The following is a 24,606-nucleotide window of genomic DNA, read 5'->3' on the forward strand; positions in this document are numbered from 1 at the left end:
TAACTTAACTAGAATCCCTCAGGTTCCAACCTATACATGCTTATTTACTTATGCATAATGTCCTCATAAGGTTTTCTTTCCTCAAACAATGTGTAATTGAAACAACTTCTTACTAGAGTAATTCATCTATTGACAAACGATATCCAAAATAATTTACATCATTAGTTTGCATGTGAGGTGATCAACATAGCCACATTAAATTTGAAAGAAAACTTTAAGGTATTTAGTCTTATAAAAGACTTGTTTTTCACATCCTCTATACCTTCTTGGGATCTTTTAAGCATAATTTAATTTCCCTAAGTTATGTTCTTAACTAGATCAATACAACTCATCATTTGATTTTGAATATGATTAGAATGAGGTGATGATATTATTAATTTACCTCAATGAAATTGTATTGTATTACCCTTTTCCCTTGTGTAGCATCCATGCCATCTCAGAACAAATATGAGTAAAATGCTGACCATATTCACTAATTAATCATACCATTAATACAGGTGTAATGATTAAATCTCCCCTTTGTCTTTATACATACGCATCTGTTTGGAGGTTTTTTTAATGATTTTGAAGATAAACACAATTTACTATTTGACCTCAATTACACCACATATGCAAGCATATCCATTCAGCTTATTGCACCCCCACAATGAGTTCTATATGTAAGGCATCCATGTATTTGTGTACCTAAATACTCATTTATTTTTGTAAATGTATTATTTGTTATCAAGATTTAGTATGCATTAATATGATGGCCATGCCTTATCATGGTTACCAATTGTTTAAATTATTTTCTATGCATTTCTACAATCATCACTTTCCAATCATGACATATAGTTATTGTGTCCTCATATGAATTCTCAACTATAGCTTAAGTTTTGAACTTTCACAATATATGATAAAATTTTAAGCTCCTTATCTTAGAAAGGGTCTTAATAAAAGTAACTTATTAACCTTAATAACATGTTACTTCTTCACTTAGCAATGTTTTATGCATGTAAACATACCAAAACAACTTCTGGTAAATGTTTTATGCATACCAAAACAACTTCTCGTAACCATATACTAGATAGGCTCCCCTTTGGGCATCATTTGATCATTACTTATAATCAAAACCTATTTGCTAAAGAGTCTATATGATAGCAGTGAAATATCAACAATATTATATGTGAGACTCCGTAATTGTCTCAATCCTCATCTTTCCGAGTCAATGCAACCATCACACATTCTAAACCAACAAATCAATGATTAAATCCTTTAATACCATAAACATATTTAATTAAAACATGGTCCTTCATTTTTTTTTCAATGAGGTTCACATGTTCAAAAACATAAGGATGTGCTATAGCATATTAAATAGCATATTTAATATGATCATACTTTACCTGAGAATTTTGTGAATAGTCACATTCCTTATGTGGGTTTCATCTTCTGGACAAATTGTAAGCAAGCTTTTCAAAGCATAATTTCTGACCACTTATATACTAAAAATAAACTAGTCATCTCTCAAATATGGTGCGCACATATGCACAAAGTCATATAACCTTAGGACATAAGATATGTTCACTTGTGTTCATTTACAAATTACAAATACATAAATAAAATGTAGACATAAGGATCCAATTCTTTTTGGGAAATACAACGTTCTCAAAACAATTGGAAATCATTCAAAACCATTCTCATCATAAATCATACCTCTGTAATTTGTAATATCAAATACCAAACTTCGTGTTCTTCTGGTCGAAAGAGCTCTCATTTGTTTGGACATTGTCCTGCTGCGATAGATGCAATGTCAGGCTCAAGCCTTCTAAACTTAGACATTGCTTTGACTATCAAATTAGCTTATATTGTTTGGTAAAGTTTTCAGTTTATTTACAGATAAATCAAGATCCTCTGATTACTTGAGTGGACAAATCTCAGGTGATAGAAATGATATTGAGAAGTGACAAGTAAGAGATGCGTGAAGGATCTCCAACTTGAAATCTCATTGGGAATATTAAAGACAAAAGAGTGTGGAATAACAAAAGAAAAAAACAGTGTCATTTTCATGAATCTTCCAACTTGCCTATAAATAAACACCCTAGTCCTCACCCATAAACACTCGCTAACGTTGTTACCTCGACGTGAAAATGGCGAAAATACAGGTGAAGATTGGCAGGCTTCTCACTGTTTTATGGCTTTTGGCAGTCTCGTTCCTGCTAACCTAGTGGCAGCTGAATATGGAGTTCTGATTAGTCTTCATTGTGATAACGTGAAATTTTCTATTGAGTGTCCCAAGGACGACTCTCACATTCGACATTCCCATCGATCAAAGGTCTATCGCTGCTACAGCCATCCCACGCATTGTTAATATTATCATAAACAGAAATACAAGTTGTTGATGGCTGAAAATCAGCGCTAAGGATTGACCCCTCAACTATACATTGGCAAATACTACGAGAAGCACAAAATCATTGGCTTCATCCAATTGAGTTTTGTGTGATTCTCTAGATAAGGTCACCCAAATCCATATGAACCTCGAAGTAGTCAAACTTGGTGTATTGATCCAGGTGGATATTGGTGGCCACCTACCAAGTACACCTAGACCCCCACCATTGTTTCTCTCAGCATTTTTAGTTTCCTTAATTGTAGCACAACTTACTATTTTTAGCAGTTTTTTGGGTCCTGAACTTCCGGAGCCGTTTTGAGGCCCTAAATGACGTTTTTTGGGAAATATGGGGGCAACATGGGTCCATGTATCAATGTTTCCCTTCCCAAAGTGGTAGTCCTCGGATAGATATTTCTAACAAGCTATTGTACACAGCAAACGGAGATCGTATGCCAAAGTTACGACCCTGGGAAGTTGATGTACCAATTTACCCAAACGGGGCCCATAATTTGGCGTTTCATCTTCTAGGGTTAGGTTTTGGAATGTTAATGGTTTCCCATTGTTTCTTAATAATAAATAGGCTTTTCAGCCTCATTTTAACACAGTTCAGAGGCATGTAGCCACCACATCTCTTCCCAGAGATAAGCTACCATCGCCCTAGTTGGTTTATTTACATTACTATTTGTAAGCATATTTCAGTATTTTACATTAATGAAATGAAGTATTACTTCCGCTGCATATATGTGCTTATGGTTATCTCTATAATTTGTTGTGTTCCTGTTTAAGTCCGGATCAGTGGTATCAGAGCGGTCTGCTTTTTCTCTGTTTTTCTTTACATGTCCCCAACGAGGTTGGGATATAAGGAGTTAGGGCTTGAACTGGTCGAACCTTTGCAAGACCAGCCTCGCAAATACCGATGGCCTCCCATGGCGGATGAGAATAAAGACGAGGGGTCAGGAGATCCTATCAAAATCTTGCTCGAAGAAGCCCTCGAGCGACAATGGAACGCGATGATGAACAACTTTGCCCAGATCCTTCAGCAGCTACCCAGAAGCAACACATCGGCTTCCACCAGCTACTCTAGAAATGCCATGCCCTTTAAGGTACAAGTTAATTTTGAAATCCCCATATTCAAGGGTCAGATAGACGCAGATGTCGCAGATAAATGGTTAAATCTTGTAGAGGGTTATTTTTCTGTTCATGAATTTTCGAGTTGGGAAAAGATTGTTTTCGCTCTTCTCAAAGCAGCCCCCCACATCAAGGACTGGTGGGAAACCTACTGCGAGCAGAAGGTTGAAAATACCAGCTCACTATTTTCAGCCGCACGCACCTAGAATTCATTCTGGGATGCCATCAAGGAGCAGTACTACGTTGTCGAAAGCTATGAGGATGAATACATAAAGTGGACCATGCTGCGGCAGGGAAGGGACCAAGATGTGCTGGAGTTCACCAATCTTTTCCACACCCTTCACACAAAGTTGGGTATCAGGGATTCGGAGTAGCATTTGATACTCATATACCACGGCTGCCTGCACAAGTACATCTAGGAAGAAATAGAATTCCTGAACATCTCCTCGCTCGACACAGCATACTGATATGCCGTCAAGGTCAAGTAGAAGTTTAAACAAAAGAAGCGAGACTTTGGATCTACGAATCTGAAGCAAGGGAAAGGTGCCCCTAAACCACAGAACAAAGGACAAAGCCAAGGTGGGGCAGCCGACGACAACCTGCCAAAGCTACAAGCAAAGAACGGTGCCGGGAAGCAGAAAAAAGACACGGGAAAATGGTGTGAGTTCCATAAGAGCTCCACTCACAACACAAGTGAGTGTTGGGCCAAGCAGTCATTGGTGGCTGAGCTAAAGGTTTCAGAATTAGATGCATGTTCTGACTTTGAGTCAGAACCCGATAAGGGGAATGACAAAGGGAAGCAGATCATTGATGCGGATCCCAATGCTACTGTTGCTACTGCAAAGATCCAGAAAAATGAACCCGAAGATCCAGACGAGGAGGAGCGTCTCTTCCACTCCCAGATGTGGGCAAAGGGCTCCCCGCTATAGTTCATTGTTGATAGCAGGAGCCAAAAGAACCTCATTTCGGCAGAGGTCATGAAGCGGTTGGGCTTACTGACCACAGTGCATCCACAACCGTACACCATCAGGTGGCTTCACCAAGGACGTGATCTTCACGTGAGTCAGCAGTGTCACCTTCCATACAACATCAAGCCCTTCACGGATGAGGTGTTGTGTGACATTGCTCCCCTTGAAGTTTGTTATGTATTATTAGGACAACCATACTTGTGGAAGTGACATGCTATGTATGAATCAAGGCCCCGTGCTATTATTATTACATTGGGAAATAATTTGTACAGGATACCAGAGGTATCATCGCTTACCGCCATCTCTTTGATTACTGCAAAATAATGCAGTAAGCTCATTTCCAAAATTAGGAAATTTGTTTTCCTGATGATACATCCTCAAGGAAAGAAGAAGATGGTGGCCACGGCCTCTAGACAGGGCCCCTCCGCACGACAACTACAGATGGAAAAGTTTGTGGAGGAGTAAGGGGACATCTTCACCTCCCCCGCAGGGGTTCCTCTGCACTATCAGGTCAAGCACTCCATCGATCTGACCTCAGGTGCACCGCTACCCAATGGACCAATTTATCGGTGCTCCGTTCTCGAGAATGATGAAATCAAGAGGTAGATTCAGGAGCTACTGCAGAAAGGTCACATCCATCCAAGTTCATCGCCTTGTGGGAGCCCAATCGTGTTGGTACAGAAGAAGGATGGGACTTGGAGACTCTATATTGACTATCGGGTGCTGAACAAGATCACTGTCCGTAATAGGTACCCGATCCCATAGATTGATGACCTCCTGGACCAACTAAAGGGGGGAAAATATTACAGTAAGATCGATCTGAAGTCAAGATATCACCAGGTACCAATCGAACCCTCTGATGTGTGGAAGACTGTCTTCAAAGCCAAGGAGGACCTTTTCGAATGGTTGGTTATGCCTTTCGGGTTGACGAATGCTCCTACAACCTTCATGAGGCTAATGGACGACATCTTGCAGCCATTCACCAATTCATTTGTAGTGGTATACTTGGATGATATTCTGATCTTCAGCCAGAGTTGGGAAGAGCACCTCCATCACATTCGACAGGTTCACCAAACACCGCGGTAACACAAGCTATGTGCCAATTTGGAGAAATGCACTTTTAGCGTGACCCAGGTTCAGTATCTGGGTTACATTATTGATTAATAGGGGGTGCATGTGGATCTAGCCAAGATCCAAGTCATTCGGGATTGGCCATCTCCAACCACTCTAACAGAGCTCCGCCGCTTTCTAGGTCTTGCCAACTTCTACCACAGGTTTTTGTTGGGATTTTCTCATATCAGTTGGCCCTTGACTCAAGTCACCAAGGGAGGAGCGAAAGCAAAATTCTTTTTGTCTGAATCTCAACAGAAGGCATTCATAGTGTTGAAAAATCGCCTCTGCATGGCACTAATGCTCACATTACTAGATTTACAACAACCATTTGAGGTCGAGACAGATGCCTCTAACTATGTTATTGGGGCAGTCCTTACTCAACACGAGCATCCAGTGGCATATCATAGTGAAACACTTTCAGACACAGTCCGGAAGTATCCCACTTATGATAAAGATATGTATTCCATTGTGCAGGCCTACCGATAATGGAAGCATTACATTTTGGGGAAGGAAACGGTCATCCACACAGACCACCGACCCTTGTAGTTCATACAAACCCAAGGGAAATTGCAGAACGATCGCCATCTGAGGTGGTCTACATACCTGCAACAATTCCATTTGACTATCAAGTATAGAAGGGCAGCACCAATAATGTTGCAGATTGCCTCAGTCGACCACTGATCGTGGTGTTAACCACTGTGCTCAACTCTTGTGGGCACGAGAGTTCTGATTGGCCACTTCTCTAGAAAAGCGACCCAGAATTCAGCCACACATACCAGACACTCTTGGAGGGTCAGCATGTTCCAGATTTTCACCTCGAGGATGCCCTGTTATGCCACCTGGGTCACCTTTGTGTTCCTTCAAGAGAGAGTGCCAAGATGATCTGGGAAGCACACTATAGCCAGGCTGCTGGGCATTTCGGGGTCGAGAAAATGGTGGCAGTACTGCAAAAGTATTTCTATTGGCCGAATCTTCGACAGGATGTCGGGAAGTACATCAGATCATGTACTGCCTATGCCATTGCCAAACCAACCATCAAGAAGAAAGGCCTCTATACCCCGCTGACTACCCCTAGTCGACCTTGGGAATCTATCTGCATGTATTACATGTCAAGCATTCCTTCCACTAAGCATGGGAATGACTGTGTTTTTGTGGTCGTTCACAAGTTCTCGAAGATGGCCGTTATGGCGGCTTGCAAGAAGAATATCACAGCAGAAGCCACTACTAAACTCTTCTTTGAACGAGTGGGGGTGCACTTTGGGATCCCACAGTCTATCATCTCAGATCGGGACAGTCGGTTCGTTAGTACATTTTGGTCCAGTCTCTGGTCAATGCTGGACACCAAACTCACTAAGTCCACAGCCTTGCATCCTCAAACTGATGGCCAGACAGAGGTTGTCAATAGGATGATTGTACACATTCTACGCATGTACAACTCAAAGCATCAATGCACATGGGACGAGAGCCTCCCCTATGTTCAGCACAGCTACAACCGAGCTCTTCACAGCTCGACTGGCCATAGCCCTTTTCAGGTGGGCTTGGGATTCTAGCCACTATGCCCCATTGATGTGGCGATGCCACTTGCAGCTACTCACATAGATTTGGCTCATGTCCAGTCCAAAATAGACAAGGCAACCAGCTTCATTGAGCACATCCAACATATTCGCCAGCAGGTCCATGACATTCTGGAGAAATCAAATGCCAAGTACAAGCACCGACATGATCAACATCGGGTGCCACACAAGTTTCAGGTGGGTGACAAAGTCTAGTTGCATTTGCAAAAGGAACACCTTACTGGAGCCTATTGGAAACTGAGACCACTCCGATATGGTCCTTACACCATTACTAAGGCTGTGGGATATAATTCATTTGAGCTCAACATTCCCCCATTCCTTGGCCTGCACACAGTGTTCAATGCGGACTGCCTTTGGCCATACTTTCCACCATTTCTAGACACATCCGACATTGCAAAACAGATCACACCCATAGAATTAAATCCAAATTGCATGGAACAAGCTGCAACTAATCAGATCATGGACACACAGATCAAGAACACTCGCCAATAGAATATCCAACTGTATCGAGTTGTCAAAGGAGGCCAACTCCTTCACCAAGGCAAGTGGCTCACCAGGGACCAAGTTCAGCAAAAGTTTCCTCATCTCATGGAGGAACTCAATGCAATGGGGAACATTGCTTCCTAAGGGGGGAGGAATGATCTAGGTGGATATTGGTGGCCACCTTCCAAGTCCACTTGGACCCCCACCATTGTTTCTCTCAGCATTTCTAGTTTCCTTAGGTAGCACAACTTACTATTTTTAGCAGTTTTTCGGGTCCTAAACTTCCGAAGCCATTTTGAGGCCCTAAATGGCGTTTTCTGGGAAATCTAGGGGCAACCCCTTCCGAAAGTGGTAGTTCTTGGATATATCTTTCTAACGAGATACTGTATGCGTCAAACGGAGATCGTATGCCAAAGTTACGACCCCGGGAAGTTGATGTACCAATTTACCCAAACGGGGCCCACAGTTTGGAATTTCATCTTCTAGGGTTAGGTTTTGGAATGTTAAGGGTTTTCCATTATTTCCCAACAATAAATAGGCCTTCGAGGCTCATTGTAACACAGTTCAGAGGCATGTAGCCACCACATCTCTTCTTAGAGATAAGCTACCATCGCCTTAGCTGATTTATTTCCATTACTGTTTGTAAGCTTATTTCAATATTTTACATTAATGAAATGAATTATTACTTCCACTGCATATCTGTGTTTATGGTTATCTCTGTAATTTTTTACATTCTTGTTTAAGTCCAGATCACATATTTGTAAAAATCCATGATAACGTAGTGCCACCTATATTTCTTGAGACCGAAAAAGTGCTTAACTAAGGAGGAACGAAATTCGCAAGGAAGACTATGTATTCCTCTAGTGGTAGTCCGGAAGAGTCATCACAGGGATTATCTGCATTCGGTCACACACTGAAGGTAGGGTAGCTGCCCACCAGGTTAGCTGTCTGGTTTCATGACAAACCCGAACCCTCCTCTACTCTCCTGCATTGTGGATTGCAGCCAGAAATAACAACCTTATCACGGGTTGGGTTTGTTCAGGAAAAGAAAATGAAATAAAGACAGAACCATAGATCAAGTGGATTTGATGGTTAAGAGGCTTCTCTATCTACTACCTGCTTAGGATGTGTGCTTACAGGACAATGCACAGTTTTCTATCTGGCGAAAATGACAGACTTGCAAATGGCACGGTAATAGCATGAAACCCAACCATTCTCGCCTTCTACACTTCGCGGATAACCACTATCAAAACAGAAATATCTAAGTTTTGGCTTTACTTTCCACGTCTATGTTTGTTGCAGGATAAGGTTATAACCTACTACGGTGCAGACACCTCAGTTAGACAACCTTGCTACCGCTTTCCTCGAAAACTTTATGGAAACAATTTCAATTGGCTTTGTTGCCAATTCTACCACCGTAGATTATCGTAGTTTCCAAAGAAGAAAACGATTTTGAGAAGGGTTTTTTTAACATATTGTCAAACTTATTGAAACCTAACCTAATCAACCAATAGAAATTATACTTACCCGCACTGTCTGCTAGTATTTCTTGCACACCCAGGAATGGAGCACGTAGTTAAAAGTTTAGATAACATTATATCCAGGATTTTTTTTTCCTTCTAAATCATTGCGTGGATAAGTCTAAGCATCTATAACTCTATCCAAAGCTCATCAATGTTTTCACAGGGATAAGATAGGTAAACTGATCTGACTGACAGGTTGTATAATCATTATCCAACATCTTTATCCCATCATAAATAATAGGAAAGAAACTGAGTCATAGCTTTTCCTACCTCACCTACCCCAAATTGGTGACAAAGCAAGCACCCATAGTGTTGCGGCCCTTTTTTTGTGACTCCCAATATGTATGGCTACTTTTACGAGTGCGATCATGGATACTTTTTTTACATCCGTAAGCGGAGTGTCGGCTTAAGGAATTATGTACCTCTCCCGATCATTGGATGAGGTCTGTTTCCCAAGCCGGGGATAAGGTTGAATATATCCTGAGCCCATACACATAACAGAATGAATGGAAAGCGGAAAGGCGGTGATTCCATCCGAAAAGGGATTTTTGGCTTTTGGACTCCAGTGCCATAACTATGGTTACATATAAACAAGTCCCATTGGACCACGAGTTTTTTTCTCTTTTACCCATAAATCATGGGTCTAGAACCACCCGCAATCTGGCATGCATTCTATTGGAAGAAACTCTAATCATAACCATAAAGGAAAATGTTTCTTTCTTAAGCAGCGTACGAGGAATGAAAGAAATACGAACCAACGCATCTTGCGCCCATCGTAAGGGAGGAGATATAATTAACCATATTATTTAAATCAATGGAACCATGTTTTATCCCAACAAGAAACATTATCATTGGATTTTTGGCCAACACGCATACCTCAAAATTGTGGTAAGGCACCCGAAAAGTAGCGTTTACAAAAAGAAGAAACAACCATGGTCGGGATTTTGGAATTGTTTCTTAAACATCATCCATAAAATATTGTCTACAACCAACCTCATCGGCACACATCCAATCCTAAATACTACATTTTAATAATGTATTTGGAATAAATCAATTCACCGAGGAGAATGGCCAACACATCCAGTGTCAACCTAGAAGAAATGAGCTCGATTGGAGGAATCTCACATATATGTGATTGAATTTATCTAATTCCCAAAAAATTTCTCCAGCACCAAATTCAAGACTTCATGCACAGAGCCTTATCACTTTCTTGGTTTACAATTTCGATCGTATCTTTCCCTGTGAATTCGTTTACCTCCCCTCCTCTTTCGTTGAGGAGATTCTCCACACTGTCTTCCTCCTATCTTTACGGAAACCATGTTCCTTCCATCTTGGTCTAGTTTTGATAGTTGAGCCTCCGATCTGAGCGATCGGGGTGAGGTTTTCACGAATGGAAATACCAGAATTGGTTAAAGGTTCACTATTGTATGCTTATGTGTCTTGTGGAGCTCCTTAACAGAGTCCATGACCATGGCACAATATATACCAAATGGCCTCCTCAACTAGCCACACATAATCATTCGCTTCTCTTCTTAGCTACTTAATTACAACTTGATGATGGTTAATGCATTCTGGATGATCTCCCTAAGAAAACGAACGTTCCTGCTATATACTCAGCTTCTAGATTTTCGATAGGTATTGCACCCATCACCATCTTTGAGAATGGCTTGTTACCAACTTACTGGAAGTCAAAAATATAATACACACGAGGAAGGGTTCTACCCAGTGTTTGGGTGAAGTACTCAATTTGTGCCTCGTCAGGGAAATTTACAGTTTGCACGTTTAGTGGAGAGGATTAGTTAAGATATGAGTTCCCCTTCAATTTTAAAGAATCCATGTATATTTGACTTGACATCCATTTGAGATAAAAGTGGTTGATTTGATTGAATAATAAAGTTTTAACCAATAAGGTCTTCCACTAAGTCATATTCATTTTATGGATTTTCCATTTTTACTATTCATACCCGTGTAGTTAATAGATGTGTATATCCTCTTATATTTCTTGGTGTTTTAACCACGACTTTTGTTTGCATATACTCTACTTTTCCATACTAACGTCATGAAAACCATTATTTTATAAAGACTGTATGCATCAGAACACTCGTCGAAATAATAACATGTTACATATATAATAAATTTATATTATTGCCCCTTCAATTACCATGTTAATATTTGAATTCCTCTCCAAGAAATCATGTTCTACATTTCAGGCTTCACCCCTTTAAAAATTTTGGGTTATTTTTCTTATAGGAATTTTATAATCAAAACTCTATAGAGGTGGATGAGTCCATAGGTCTTAGTGTTTGGACCTATGCTTTGATACCATTGGTAACGTACCTCTTTTGCCTACCCAGAAATTTCGCCTTTAGGCTCCATTCAATTAACGAATTCTTCATTAACAACTGGGTTTTTAGTGGTCATCACGAGTGTGTTAAATCAATCATGACAGATACAGTGATTAAAATACTCTTTAGATCAACGCTTAGTCATTAAGATGCAACTAGGACAAGGGTTAACTTATAGCATGCAATTAATAGAACTCTTTGTTATCCCTATCTCATCATATTTGGAATAAATGTTTGAGTTTTTTTGTAGCTAAATAGGCCAAGAACAATTATTAAAAATCCCAAAACCAGTGGGAGACATGACATCGTCAGTTCTTTAAGCAACATGCGAGAATCATAGACAATTCTATGGGAGACATTTCTGCAGAACTCTTTCACATGCATAAACCTTCAAATATAAGTATGGTCATAATATCTTTGACATGCATATGCATTCATATGTGAGCCAGATGCATTACTCTAACCATCATTTCCATAAGAGAGGGAATTAAGCAAGCCATAATGATTTAATATCCTATCAAGTAAGGATTTAAACATGATCACCTACCATGCAAGTGAATCTCATCTGAATAGAGGGAACATAATTAAATCTATTAATATCCAAACACATATAATTCCTTTGAATATTTTCAGAACTAAGAAAAACTACTCATAAGGAAATTAGAACAATAACATAGAGAGAGAGAGAGTAAGAATCAACATACAACAATTCCATATAAATGACATCAACTAAATCTCACTTAGAGGGAGGAGCACCACCACCCAGCCATGAATCACCTTTGATTCCCCCTAAGCTAAAGATCTTGCCAAGGTTGACCAATCCACTAGGTATTTAATACCAACTTTCATGATTTACTTACCATTTGCGATGTCCTGATATATGGATTTTTCCATTTTCCTACGTCTTATCCGGAAGAGCTCATCTTTATCTCCCATGTTGCTTTTCCACATAAAATCTTGCATTTATCTCTTGCAAAGCTTTTATGTTCGATGGATCTTTATCACCCATCCATCTGATGGATGTCTAATCCATCCAAGCTTATCTAGAATCACATTTAGAAGCTTATCGTGAAAGATTCATCTTTATCCCATTCCTCATGGGATTTGGAAAGAATCTCCTCTCTCTTGGTGCTCCACCCTCCAAGTGATTTATTTTATTAATTTATTTAACAATACATTTGCTTTTCATATTACATATCAACTAGATTTCCTCAGCTTAGGTGTAGAATAGTTTAACCAACAAAGGAGGGTATCAAACCTAGCTTCCCTCAGCTTAGGTTTACAAATATGTAACACACCAGGGAGGACATCACACCTAGCTTTAACTTAGCTTAGGTTTACAATAAGGTAGTACACAAGGGAGGGGTATTATAGTAATACCAATCGCTTGAGTTAATAAGCATGGGCAATGTAACATTTAAGGGTTCATATTCCTAGCGTATAATTTTATCAATAGGTTTTATCATATTAATCATATTTTTTAATATAAATCCCTTGAGTTTATAATCATGGTCATCCATGGTCAACCGGATTCCAATGTAACATTGTGATAAAGATTGTCTCAATATGAAAGTCAACCATTGTCAACCACTCTCAACCATGGTAGAATGTCAATTGTGACAAAGATTGTCTCAATATGAAAAACAACGATGATCAGGCATGGTTAAACATAGTTCAACGTCCCAATATGAAAAATATTGCCTCAATATGGAAATCAATTATGGTCAACCATGGTCCAACATCACATTGTGACAAAGATTGCTTGAATATGAGAATCAACCACAGTCAACCATGCTCAACCATGTTTATTTTACTGTTTGTAATATTTATCATAGGGTTTATATAGCTTTCTTTGTATTATTTAGCTTGTGGTTTATCATAGGATTTTCAACCATGGTCAATCATGATCGAGATTGGTCAAACATAGTCGACCATGGTTAGTTATGGTCAATCATGGTTACTATAGTCAACACTAGTGGAATGTGACATTGTGACAAATATTATGTCAAAATAAAAATCATCCACTGTTAATCACAATAATGGATGTTCAACCATGGTCCAATCTAGCATTGTGACAAAGATTGTCTCAATATGAAAATCAACCAGGTCAATAGAAACGGTCATATTGTGACAAAGATTCTCTCTTGGTCCAATGTCACATTGCAATAACCGTTATCATCCACAGTCAACCATGGTTAAGCATGGTACAATGTAGCATTCTGAAAAATATTGTCTCAATACGGAAATCAACCATGGTTCAACATCGCACTGTGACAAATATTGTCTTAATATGAAACTTAATCATGATCGACCATGGTCTAATGCTGCATTTGAAAAAGATTGTTTCAATATGAATATCAACTATTGTCAACCATGGTCAACCATGTTTGTTTTAGGGTTTATTATATTTATCTTAGGGTTTGTGTACCTTAGATTTATGATATTAATCCCTTGGGTTTATTCGTAACAATATTTATTTGTTTATTCATATTAATATTAAAAACCTCATGGGTTATAAGCCCAATGGAATAACATAAAACCCTAGGATTAATATTAAACCATAGTAATATAAACTCTAAGATTAATATTAGAAACCTTACAATTAGTATTAAAAACCCAAGTGATTAATATTATAAATCCAAGGGATTATTATTGCCAAGGGATTAATAAACCCAAGGGATTAATATTAAACCCTAAGATCAAAATTATAAACCCTAATTTTATGAATTATAAACCCAATATTAAATTTTAATATTATAAACCCAATATTAAAGGGCCTTAATATAATAAGCCTAGTACTAACCCAAGTTTTGTAATGTAACAATGTGACATAGAACATATTCCAATGTAATATGACATTGCAATAATGATTGTTAGACTCATTTTCATATTGAGACAATCTTTGTCACAATGTGACGTAGGACCATGGTTGATTTTCATTCTTTGTCACAAACTCAACGGATTAATACTATAAACCCCTAAACGAATAGTATAAACCATAAAATAAGCATTAAACCCTAATGATTGATCATGATTGACCATGAATCACCATGGTTGACCATGATTGACGATTGTTTATTTTCATATTAAGACAATATTTGTAACAATGTGACGTTGGACCATGGTTGACCATGGTTGATTTTCATATCGAAACAGTTTTTGTCACTATCTGACATTGGACCATGATTGACCATGGTTGACCAAGGTTTATTTTCATATTGAGACAATATTTGTCACAAACCCAAGGGATTAATATTATAAACCAAAGTGATATAAACCCTACGATAAATATTATAAACCCTAAAATAAACATTAAACCCTAAAGTTAATACTATAAACCTTAGAATTAATATTAAAAACTCAATGGATTAATAAACTCAAGAGTTTAATATTAAAAACCTAAGTGGTTATAAAGCCAAGGGAATAATAGTAAACCCTAAGATTAATATTAAACCAGAGGAATATAAACCCTAATATTAATGTTATAAACCCTAATCTTAATACTAAACCCTAGGAATAAACCATACGATTAGTATCAGAAACTGCATGATCAATATTATAAACCCTATGGATTAATAAACTCATTCGATTAATATTAAAAACTGGAGGAATTATAAGTCCCAGGGAATAACATTAAACCCCAAGATTAATATTAAACCCTAGGAATATAAACCCTAACATTAATATTATAATCCTTATAGTAAATAATATAATCCTTATAATTAATATTATAAACCCACAACATTAATACTATAAATCCACATGATTAATAAACCCAAGGGATTAATATTATAAACCATGCTTGACCATGCTTGACCATGATTGATTATGGTTGACCATCGTTGACCATGAGTGACCATGGCTGAGCATCAATTACCATGGTTGACCATAGTTGACCATGATTGACCATAATATTAAGAATAATATTAAATTAATATCATAAAGTTAATATTGTTACTAATATTAACCTAATATTAGTATTATAAATTAAACCTAATATTAATATTAATATTAATATTAAACACAATATTATAAATTATAAACCCAATATTAAACTTTAATATATTATAAACTAAATATTAAAAGGAGCTAATAATATAAAACTAGTATTAAATCCAAGTTTTTTAATGTGATAATGCTACATTGAATACATTTCTATGTAATGTAACACTGCGACAATGATTGTTAGATTGATTTTCATATAAAGATAGCCTTTGTCAAGATGTGACATTGGACCATGGCTGAGCATGATTGACCATGGTTGAAGATCATTGACCATGGTTGATCATGATTGACCATGGTTGATTTTCATATTGAGACAATCTTTGTCACTATGTGGCATTGGCCCACAGTTGACCACGATTTATTTTCATATTGCAACAATCTTTGTCACAATGAGACATTGGACCATGGTTGACCATGATTGACCATGTTTGACCATGATTAACCATAATATTAACCTAATATTACAAACCTAATGTTATTATTAATATTAACTTAATATTATAAAACTAATATTAATATTATAAATTAAACCTAATATTCATATTATGATTAAAACAAATATTATAAAGTATAAACCAAATATTAAAATTAATATTATAAACTCAATATTAAAAGGCCCTAATTATATAAATCCAGTAATAAAGCCAAATTTTGTAATGTAACAATGCGACATTGAATACATTCCAATGCAATTTAACATTGTGATAATGATTGTTAGCTTGGTTTTGACATAGAGACTATCTTTGTCACATTGTGACGTTGGAGCATGGTCGACCATGATTGACCATGGTTGAAGATGCTTAACTATGTTTGACCATAATTGACCATGGTTGATTTTGATACTGAAACAATCTTTGTCACACTGTGACATTGGACCATGGTTGACCATAGCTGATTTTCATATTATGACAATTTTTGTCACAATAAGATGTTGGACCATGGTTGAACACGATTGACTATGGTTGATTTTCATAATCAGACAATATTTGTCACCAAAACAAGGGATTAACATTATAAAACCAAGGGATATAAACCCTAATATAAACATTATAAACCATAGGAATATAAAACGTAAGATTAATATTATAAACCATAGGTTTATATTAAATCTTAGGAATATAAACCCTATGATTAATCTCATAAACCATAGGATAAAAATTATAAACATGTTGGGTTAATAAACCCATTGGTTTAATATTAATAACTCGAGGGTTTACAAACCTAAGGAAATAACATTAAACCCTAGGATCAATATTAAACACCAAGAATATAAACCCTATGATTAATATTATAAACCTTATGATCAATATTGTAAACTGAAGAGATTAATACTATAAATCGAATGGATTAATAAACACAAGGGATTAATATTATAAACCCAATGGACTATAAACCAACAAGAATAATATTAAACCCAAGGGAATAATATTATAAACGGAAGAGATTAATACTATAAATCCAACGGATTAATAAACACAAGGGATTAATATTATAAACCCAGTGGATTATAAACAAACAAGAATAATATTAAACCCAAGGGAATAATATTATAAACTAAAGGGATTAATATTAAAAACCTAAGGGATTAATATTATAAACCATGGTTGACCATGGTTGACCATGATTGACCATGGTCAACAATCAATGACTATGATTGACCATAGTTGACTATGGTTAATTTTCATATCGATACAATATTTTTCACACTGTGACGTTGGACCATGGTTGACCATAATTGACCATGTTTGACCTTGATTGAGCAAGGTTTATTTTCATATTTATACAAGCTTTGTCACAAACCCAAGGGATATAAACCCTAAAATAAAAGGAAAACCCTAATGATCGACCATGATTGACCGAAAATGACCATGGTTGACCATGATTGACCATAGTTGATTTTCATATTAAGATAATATTTGTCACTATGTGACACTGGACATGATTTACCATGATTAACCATAGTTGACCATGGTTGATTTTCATATTGAGATAACTTTCATCACAAACCCAAGGGATTTGTTTGAAATTAATTAAGGGAGCCATGAAATACAAAAAATATTACAAAAGCACAAATACAGAAATGCATGAACAAGAGAGGCACATATATACGTGGTTCACCCAATTTGGGCTATGTCCACGGAGAAACAACCAGTCCTCCCTTTTATATTATCTAGAAAAATTAAGAGATACAACCTCCAACATAGTCGTTGTAATTTCCTCTTCACTCTCACACAACCTCCTCTCTCTATCTCTCTTGCTCAAAATAATAATGAAAAACCACGATAAAATTCCCTCATATAAAGTGAGGATTTCCTTGGAGGGAAAAAAGCATCAATTAACATAACATCTACTATCACATCATCCACTTAATGAACAATGCAAATTGACTACGAAATTACAATATTTTAGAAGGAAAATTTTCATCTATTTTTAGCTTCACAGGGACTACTCCCGAACCCTTGATAGGGGGTGGGCTCACAAAAATTGTCATCACACCCCCTACACCTCCCTGATGGAAATTAAATGAAAAAAAATTTCACCTCTTTAGGAACAGGGATCCAACGCAGATGGAAGAAAAAGCCTTTGAACAATCAAGAAGATAATCAGACTCCACACCCAACAAGGATTAATATTACAAGCCATGGTTGACAATATTATTAAGAATGATATCAACCTAATATTATAAACCTAATATTAATATTATAAAATAAAACTAATATAAAAAAAAAAATTAAATCTAATATTATTTATAATAAACCCACTATTAAACTTTAAAATTATAAACTCACGACTAAAAGACCCTAATATTATAAGCCTAATATTAAACCTAACTTTCGTAATGTAACAATTTGACATTGAATTTATTCAAATGTAATGTAACCTTGCAACAATGATTGTTAGATTGATTTTCATATATAGACAATATTTGTTACAATGTGATGTTGGACCATGGTTGACCATGATTGACCATTGTTGACTATGATTGAGCATTGCTGATTTCTATATTGATAATTTTTTTTTTTCACAATGTGATGTTAGACCATGGTTTTCCATGATTGTCCATGGTTGATTTTGATATTGAGATAGTATTTGTGACAATGTGACATTGGACCATGGTTAACCATGGTTGAGAATGATTGATTTTTGTAGGTTTTAACCCTGTACAGAAATTACCTGCAGATGTATTCTAAAATCACAAAATAAATAATGACAATAATATAAAACAAATAAACAGATATTTTCCCATGGATGCCAAAACCGGGACTACTAGATTGATTTTTCATTATGTTCCTTTCAATGTTGCAATGAATATACATACATGTTGAAGCATTCATAAACCCCCATCCATTGACCCTAGATTAGAACATATATGTAGTTCCCTTGACCGGATCTGCAAAATACAACAGGAAGAAAACCATCATTCCCAAAACCATGTGGAAAACCCATGCACAAAACCATAGGTAGATCCACCCACCGAATATAGGGTCCAATTTTTTTTTCCCGAGGAACTACCCCGCACCTTGTGAAGGAGGGCTACCATCCCCCTGAAACCCTCGACCAATGGGGGCTACGCCCCCCTCTGAGCCCCTTTCTATGCCCAACGCAACAATTTTCATATTGAGACAATCGTTTTCACAATGAGATGGTTAACCATGGTCGACCATAATTGACCATAGTTGACCATGGTTTATTTTCATAATGGGACAATATTTGTCACAAACCCAAGGGAGTAATATTATGAACCCAAGGGATGGAAATGCTATGATAAATATTATAAACCTTGAAATAACTATTAAGCCCTAACATTAATATTATAAACTTTAAGATTAATATTATAAAACCAAGGGAGTAATATCAAAAAACCAAGGGATTATAAATAAAAAGGAATAATATTAAACCTTAGGATTAATATCAAACCATAATAATATAAACCCTAAAATTATTATTATAAACTTTAGGCTTAATATAAAACCCTAGGAATATAAACCCTATGTTTAATATTTGAAACCCTAGGATCAATATTATAAACACTATGGATTAATAACCTTATTGGATTAACATTAAAAACCCAAAGGAATAACATCAAACCCTGGTATTAATTTTAAGCCCTAGGAAAATAAACCCTAAGATTAATAAATTGAAGGGATCAATATTATAAACCCAATGGATTATAATATTATTAATAATATTTATTTTTTCAAAGTAAGGTTAATCTATTAATATGATACAAAAAAAGTAATTACAGTGATTCTTGGCCACAGAGGAACCCGGCCTCAATCAACATGCATCCATGATAGTTTTCTAAGACTACCCCAACAAAGGGGAAACCAATCCAAAGATATGTCCAGAATATATCCAAAAATTAACCCACAGTTTTCCTGACTAGACCAACTGACCAAAACCAACACCAAAACCAATACTTTATCCTGACTAGACTAGCCGACCAACAGATTATCCTGAGGACACATAAGACTGGACAAAGCTAAACCAAGGACTAGAAGAAATGCCACCTGGCAGACATGACACGCAGCTCAAAGTCTTCCGGAGCAGGCTCCTCCATAATTGGACACGCCCAGTCATCCGGGTTTTCTGACTCACCATGTTCCAATGCCTGATGGCCTTCCTCCATGCTGCCAGCCTCAACCTGCGGGCCCGACGTGTCATCTAGATGGCTCTCCAAGAACCGCATGTCACTCTGAATGCCCATCTCAACATGCGAACTGCCAGCAATGGCTTTACTGTGCCTTCTGTTCCAACCTCCATCAACCTCCTGCTCATCATTGTTGCCCCTATTCTTGCTCGGGCTAGCTTTGTTCGCCTCCTCCGTAGAAATGGTCATGGGAATATGCTACTCGGTCTCTTCTATAATGGAAATTGAGACAGTGGCTACAATAACTAGGCAGTTCAAAGAGCTGCGAAACCGAAACTGCATTGTGTGAGGAACAGGATGCAGAGGCAGAGGAAAGGTTGTAGTGCAAACAACTGTAGCTTCATGTCTTGAGCTGTGGAGGCCGGCTCTGCCTCTACCACTTCTTGTATTCAGATACTGACCTGCAAAACTGTGTTGGTGGGGATTTTTGGCAGAGGATGCGGGGGAAGCAAAGTCATGGCTATGCAAAGCAGGGGAATGAGAACTTCCACCTTGTGTTCCACCACGTTGGTTGTGCATACGATGGCGGACCATGGTGGATATGAGAACAAGTAAAGAGTCAAGAGGAGCAGAAGAGGAATTGACGGAAGAGCTTTGTGCGGAAATTACAGAGGGCTAGCGGTCGTGAGCTGAATTACAGAGGTCTGTGTGGGAATGGTGGAAGCCATAAACCAAATTAATGCAGCTCACAAGCCATCATCTATGCCCAGTGCTGGTGCGTTCAGTCGGCTCTCCCACCTGCGGAGGGCATACATAGTGAATCAGGGGCAGAATAATAGAAAGTTCTCCGGCTCCATGGTTAAGCGGGTAATGGCCTTGCCTCGACTTGAGCAGGCATTAAATGACTCCTGCGAGGTGCCATGAATGCCATTCATGGTGACCTTGGAAAGGTTGCAGAGGGCCATGTGGCCGCCCCGTCCACCGTCGCCCCTTCTCATCAACTTAATTATTGTAATTAGCACCCGCATCCGGGGATATTATTAATAATATTAAGTCTAAGGGACTAATATTATAAACTTAGGGGATTGATAAAGCCAAGGGATTAATATTAAAACCCCAAGGGGTTAATATTGTAATTCATAGTTGACCATCCTTGACCATGGTTGACCATGATTGAGCATGGTTAAGCACCAATGAACATGATTGATCATGGTTGATTTTCATATTGAGACAATCTTTCTCACAATGTAACGTTGGAGAATCGCTGACCATGGTTAACCATGTTTCACCATGGTCAGAGCATCGATGATTGTGATTGACCATGGTTGACTCTGATTGACCATGTTTGTGCATTAATGACTATGGTTGATCATGATTAATATTAAAAACCTGCATGGTTGACCATGATTGACCATGGCTGATAATCATGGTTGACCATGGTTGACCAAGAATGACTATGTTTTTTTATCGATGAACATGATTGAGCATGGTTGACCATGATTGACCATGGTTTACGATGGTTGACATTGCTTAAGTGATGTAGTTGTCTATATTTAACCATTAATATTAATCAATAATAGTAATACATAATCATGTTTGATTGATGTTGAATAGTGCTGACTCTCTAACATATCTAAACATAGTTGAACATAGTTAATCACATTAGTAAACCAATGTGTTTGAAAGCATATTAATATAAATATTATTAAACATTCTTAAGCATTGAATATTAGTTTCCATGGTTTGAATATGTCATCATGTTAATGCTAGTTATGTTAACATGGTGTTTATGGTCAACTATTGGCATGTTCTCTATGATCAAGTATAGGAACCAAGGTTAACTATATGGCTGACTATATACTTGGTCAGCTTTATGGTTGACGAAGGTTGACAAACAAAGAGTATGAATCAACATGTTTGACTATCATTAGCTATGGAAAACATATAGTTGATTAATGTTAACCATATAATTTATACCTTGATTACAAAGATTGACTAGAAAGGTTAAATATGTCTGACTTTGACAACATGTTGGCTTTTATTATGTATTTATGGTAATTATAACCATGTTAAGCATGATGCCTATCATTAATTATGGTTAAAAATTATTTTCATGTTGACTATATTTGACCAAATTAATCATGATTATGATTGGATAATGTTGAGATTTAGATATTATTAATATGTAAATTTAAAGATCAATGTATTAATCTATAGTTATTATTATATCATTATAAAATTATTAAGATTTAAATAATATCATTAAGTTTAAAAAATTATTAATAAAATAGTAGTAGTAACCTTATTAATAATAGTAGTGATATTAATAACCTATATTATATTATGAATATATTATTATTATTATTGTTTTTATTATTAAAGTCTTTATTTTTAACTCAATATTAAAAATTCTAATAAATAAAATGCTTAAAACCATAATATTAAACCCCATATATGTATATATTCCTTTGTAAATTTCCTTTACGACTTTTAATGGTTTTTAATTTTTGTTAATTAAAGTAGTTATAATTTAGGTGGTTATTTTAATATTGTTTATTAATTTATATAATAATTTTAATTAATATCTATAGGCCTCCCCATTTGGGGTGATATTAGGCCAAACAATCCACCTTGGGATTCAGATGATGGGCGGAGCGCTGAGAGATAAGGTCGGGAGTGGGCGATGAGTGAGTCTAAGCATTCAAGAATGACAAGCAGTTAAGATTTGAGCCACACAAATGTTGAAAGGAAACGACGCACAAGGGAAGAGGCAATTCACCTAGCTGTTTTAGTGGGAAGAGACTCCATCGGCGGGCATTTCTCTCATGGGCTATGTTGGGTCCCTATAATACTAGTGATTAGCCCATTACTATTGTAGTTATACCCCTTATTTATATTGTTGTGCCCTCATTGCCCTCATATTGTTATTAATGTGCCCATAGAATCCCTCTATTGTTATTTTTGTGGCTTTATATTATTATTATTAGGTCGGCTGGATTATATTGTGACTCCTTAGACTCCTATATATAGAAAGGAAGTTTTGTCATTTGAATCATCCAAGAATTGTTCATTTATGTAATGTAAAGGAGGTTGCCCCCTCGAAGAGGCTGAATTATAAGGCGTGGATCTCTCTTTTCTATCTTTTTGTGAGCTGGTTTCATAACATTTGGTATCAGAGCTTTGGATTCTAGGGTTTCGCTGCTCCAAACAGGTCATCGTGGAATTTTCGCTATAACTTTTTTTCTGTGACGTTTCAGAAGTCGCAAAAAAAAACCCATTTGAGAAGAAATCGCGCTGAACCTTGGGTCCGAATTTCAGAGCTTTTCAAGCGATATTTTCCGAGATATGATCTGAGGAAGTTGGTCTTTTTGCAGACTCCTGAATTACACTCAAAACGGGTGACCTAGGTAAAATCGTCATAACTTTCTTTCTGAGCATCGGATTGAAATTTCGTAAGAAGGTACAGAAATAGGACGGACTTTAGTTTTCTTTTATATATTTTTCAGAGTCAAAGGTTGAAAAAGTGACACGTGGAACTTCATGCAAGTTCACTCTATTGAACTAGTCTATAATCAGGTCACTGCGGGAGATTGTGCATAACTCTTTCTTGGAGAATCCAATTTGGATCAGACTAGTGGCATTGGAAAGAGGACATAGAAGGCTACTACAGGTCACAATTTCAAAACTGGATGATTCGAAATTACAGAGATACATCAGATTCAATATCAGGCTTCTACAAAGTAAAAAAAAAGGTGTGTAGTTTTTCTTTTTAATTTTTGCATAAGCTTGGTTTGAAGGAATTCAAAGGGCATAGTAAAGCATTATTATCGGTAACTGATGCCCCGAGGAAAGAAAATGCAAACACCTAGTAAGGAACCTGAAAGCTCTAGCATGACTCATGAAGAAGAGGAAGAAATGTTACATGATATATCAAAATTACAAGAACAAGTACAAAAAATGTCACGCTCACAAAAGCTAACAGATGCTAAGATAAATGGCATGGAATCTAAGATAAATGGCGTGGAATCTAAGATAAAGGGAATAGAAGCTAAGATGGATGTTCTGAAGACAGATTTGAGGACAGATTTGAAGACAGACATGGCAGATTTGAAGACAGATTTGACAAATTTTCTACAAGAAATACTTACTAATGGTGAAAAGGTTGTAAAGGAAACTCATGATGTGAACAAAAGAAATGTTAATCATGATTCCATAGACTCTAATGTTGGATCAAAGACCCACCATATTCCAAAATTCGATATGAGGAAGTTTGATGGCAAGGATCCTGCCACATGGATATTACAGATGGAGCAGTTCTTCGATCTCAATAATGTGCAAAACACACAAAAGGTACGTATGGAAACTTTATATTTGGAACCAAATCAGTTTGTATGGTATCAATGGCTTTGCTCTCGTAAACAATTTATCACTTGGGCAATTTTTACGGAAGAATTGATAGCACATTATGAGGATACAAAAAGCAACACTTTTTTTAGCCAATTGATAAGTCT

The sequence above is a fragment of the Pinus tabuliformis genome, chromosome 2_2 (genome assembly GCF_031772625.1).
Source record: "Pinus tabuliformis cultivar Carrire ecotype Pingquan chromosome 2_2, CPIR1, whole genome shotgun sequence".
NCBI classification, from domain to species: domain Eukaryota; kingdom Viridiplantae; phylum Streptophyta; class Pinopsida; order Pinales; family Pinaceae; genus Pinus; species Pinus tabuliformis.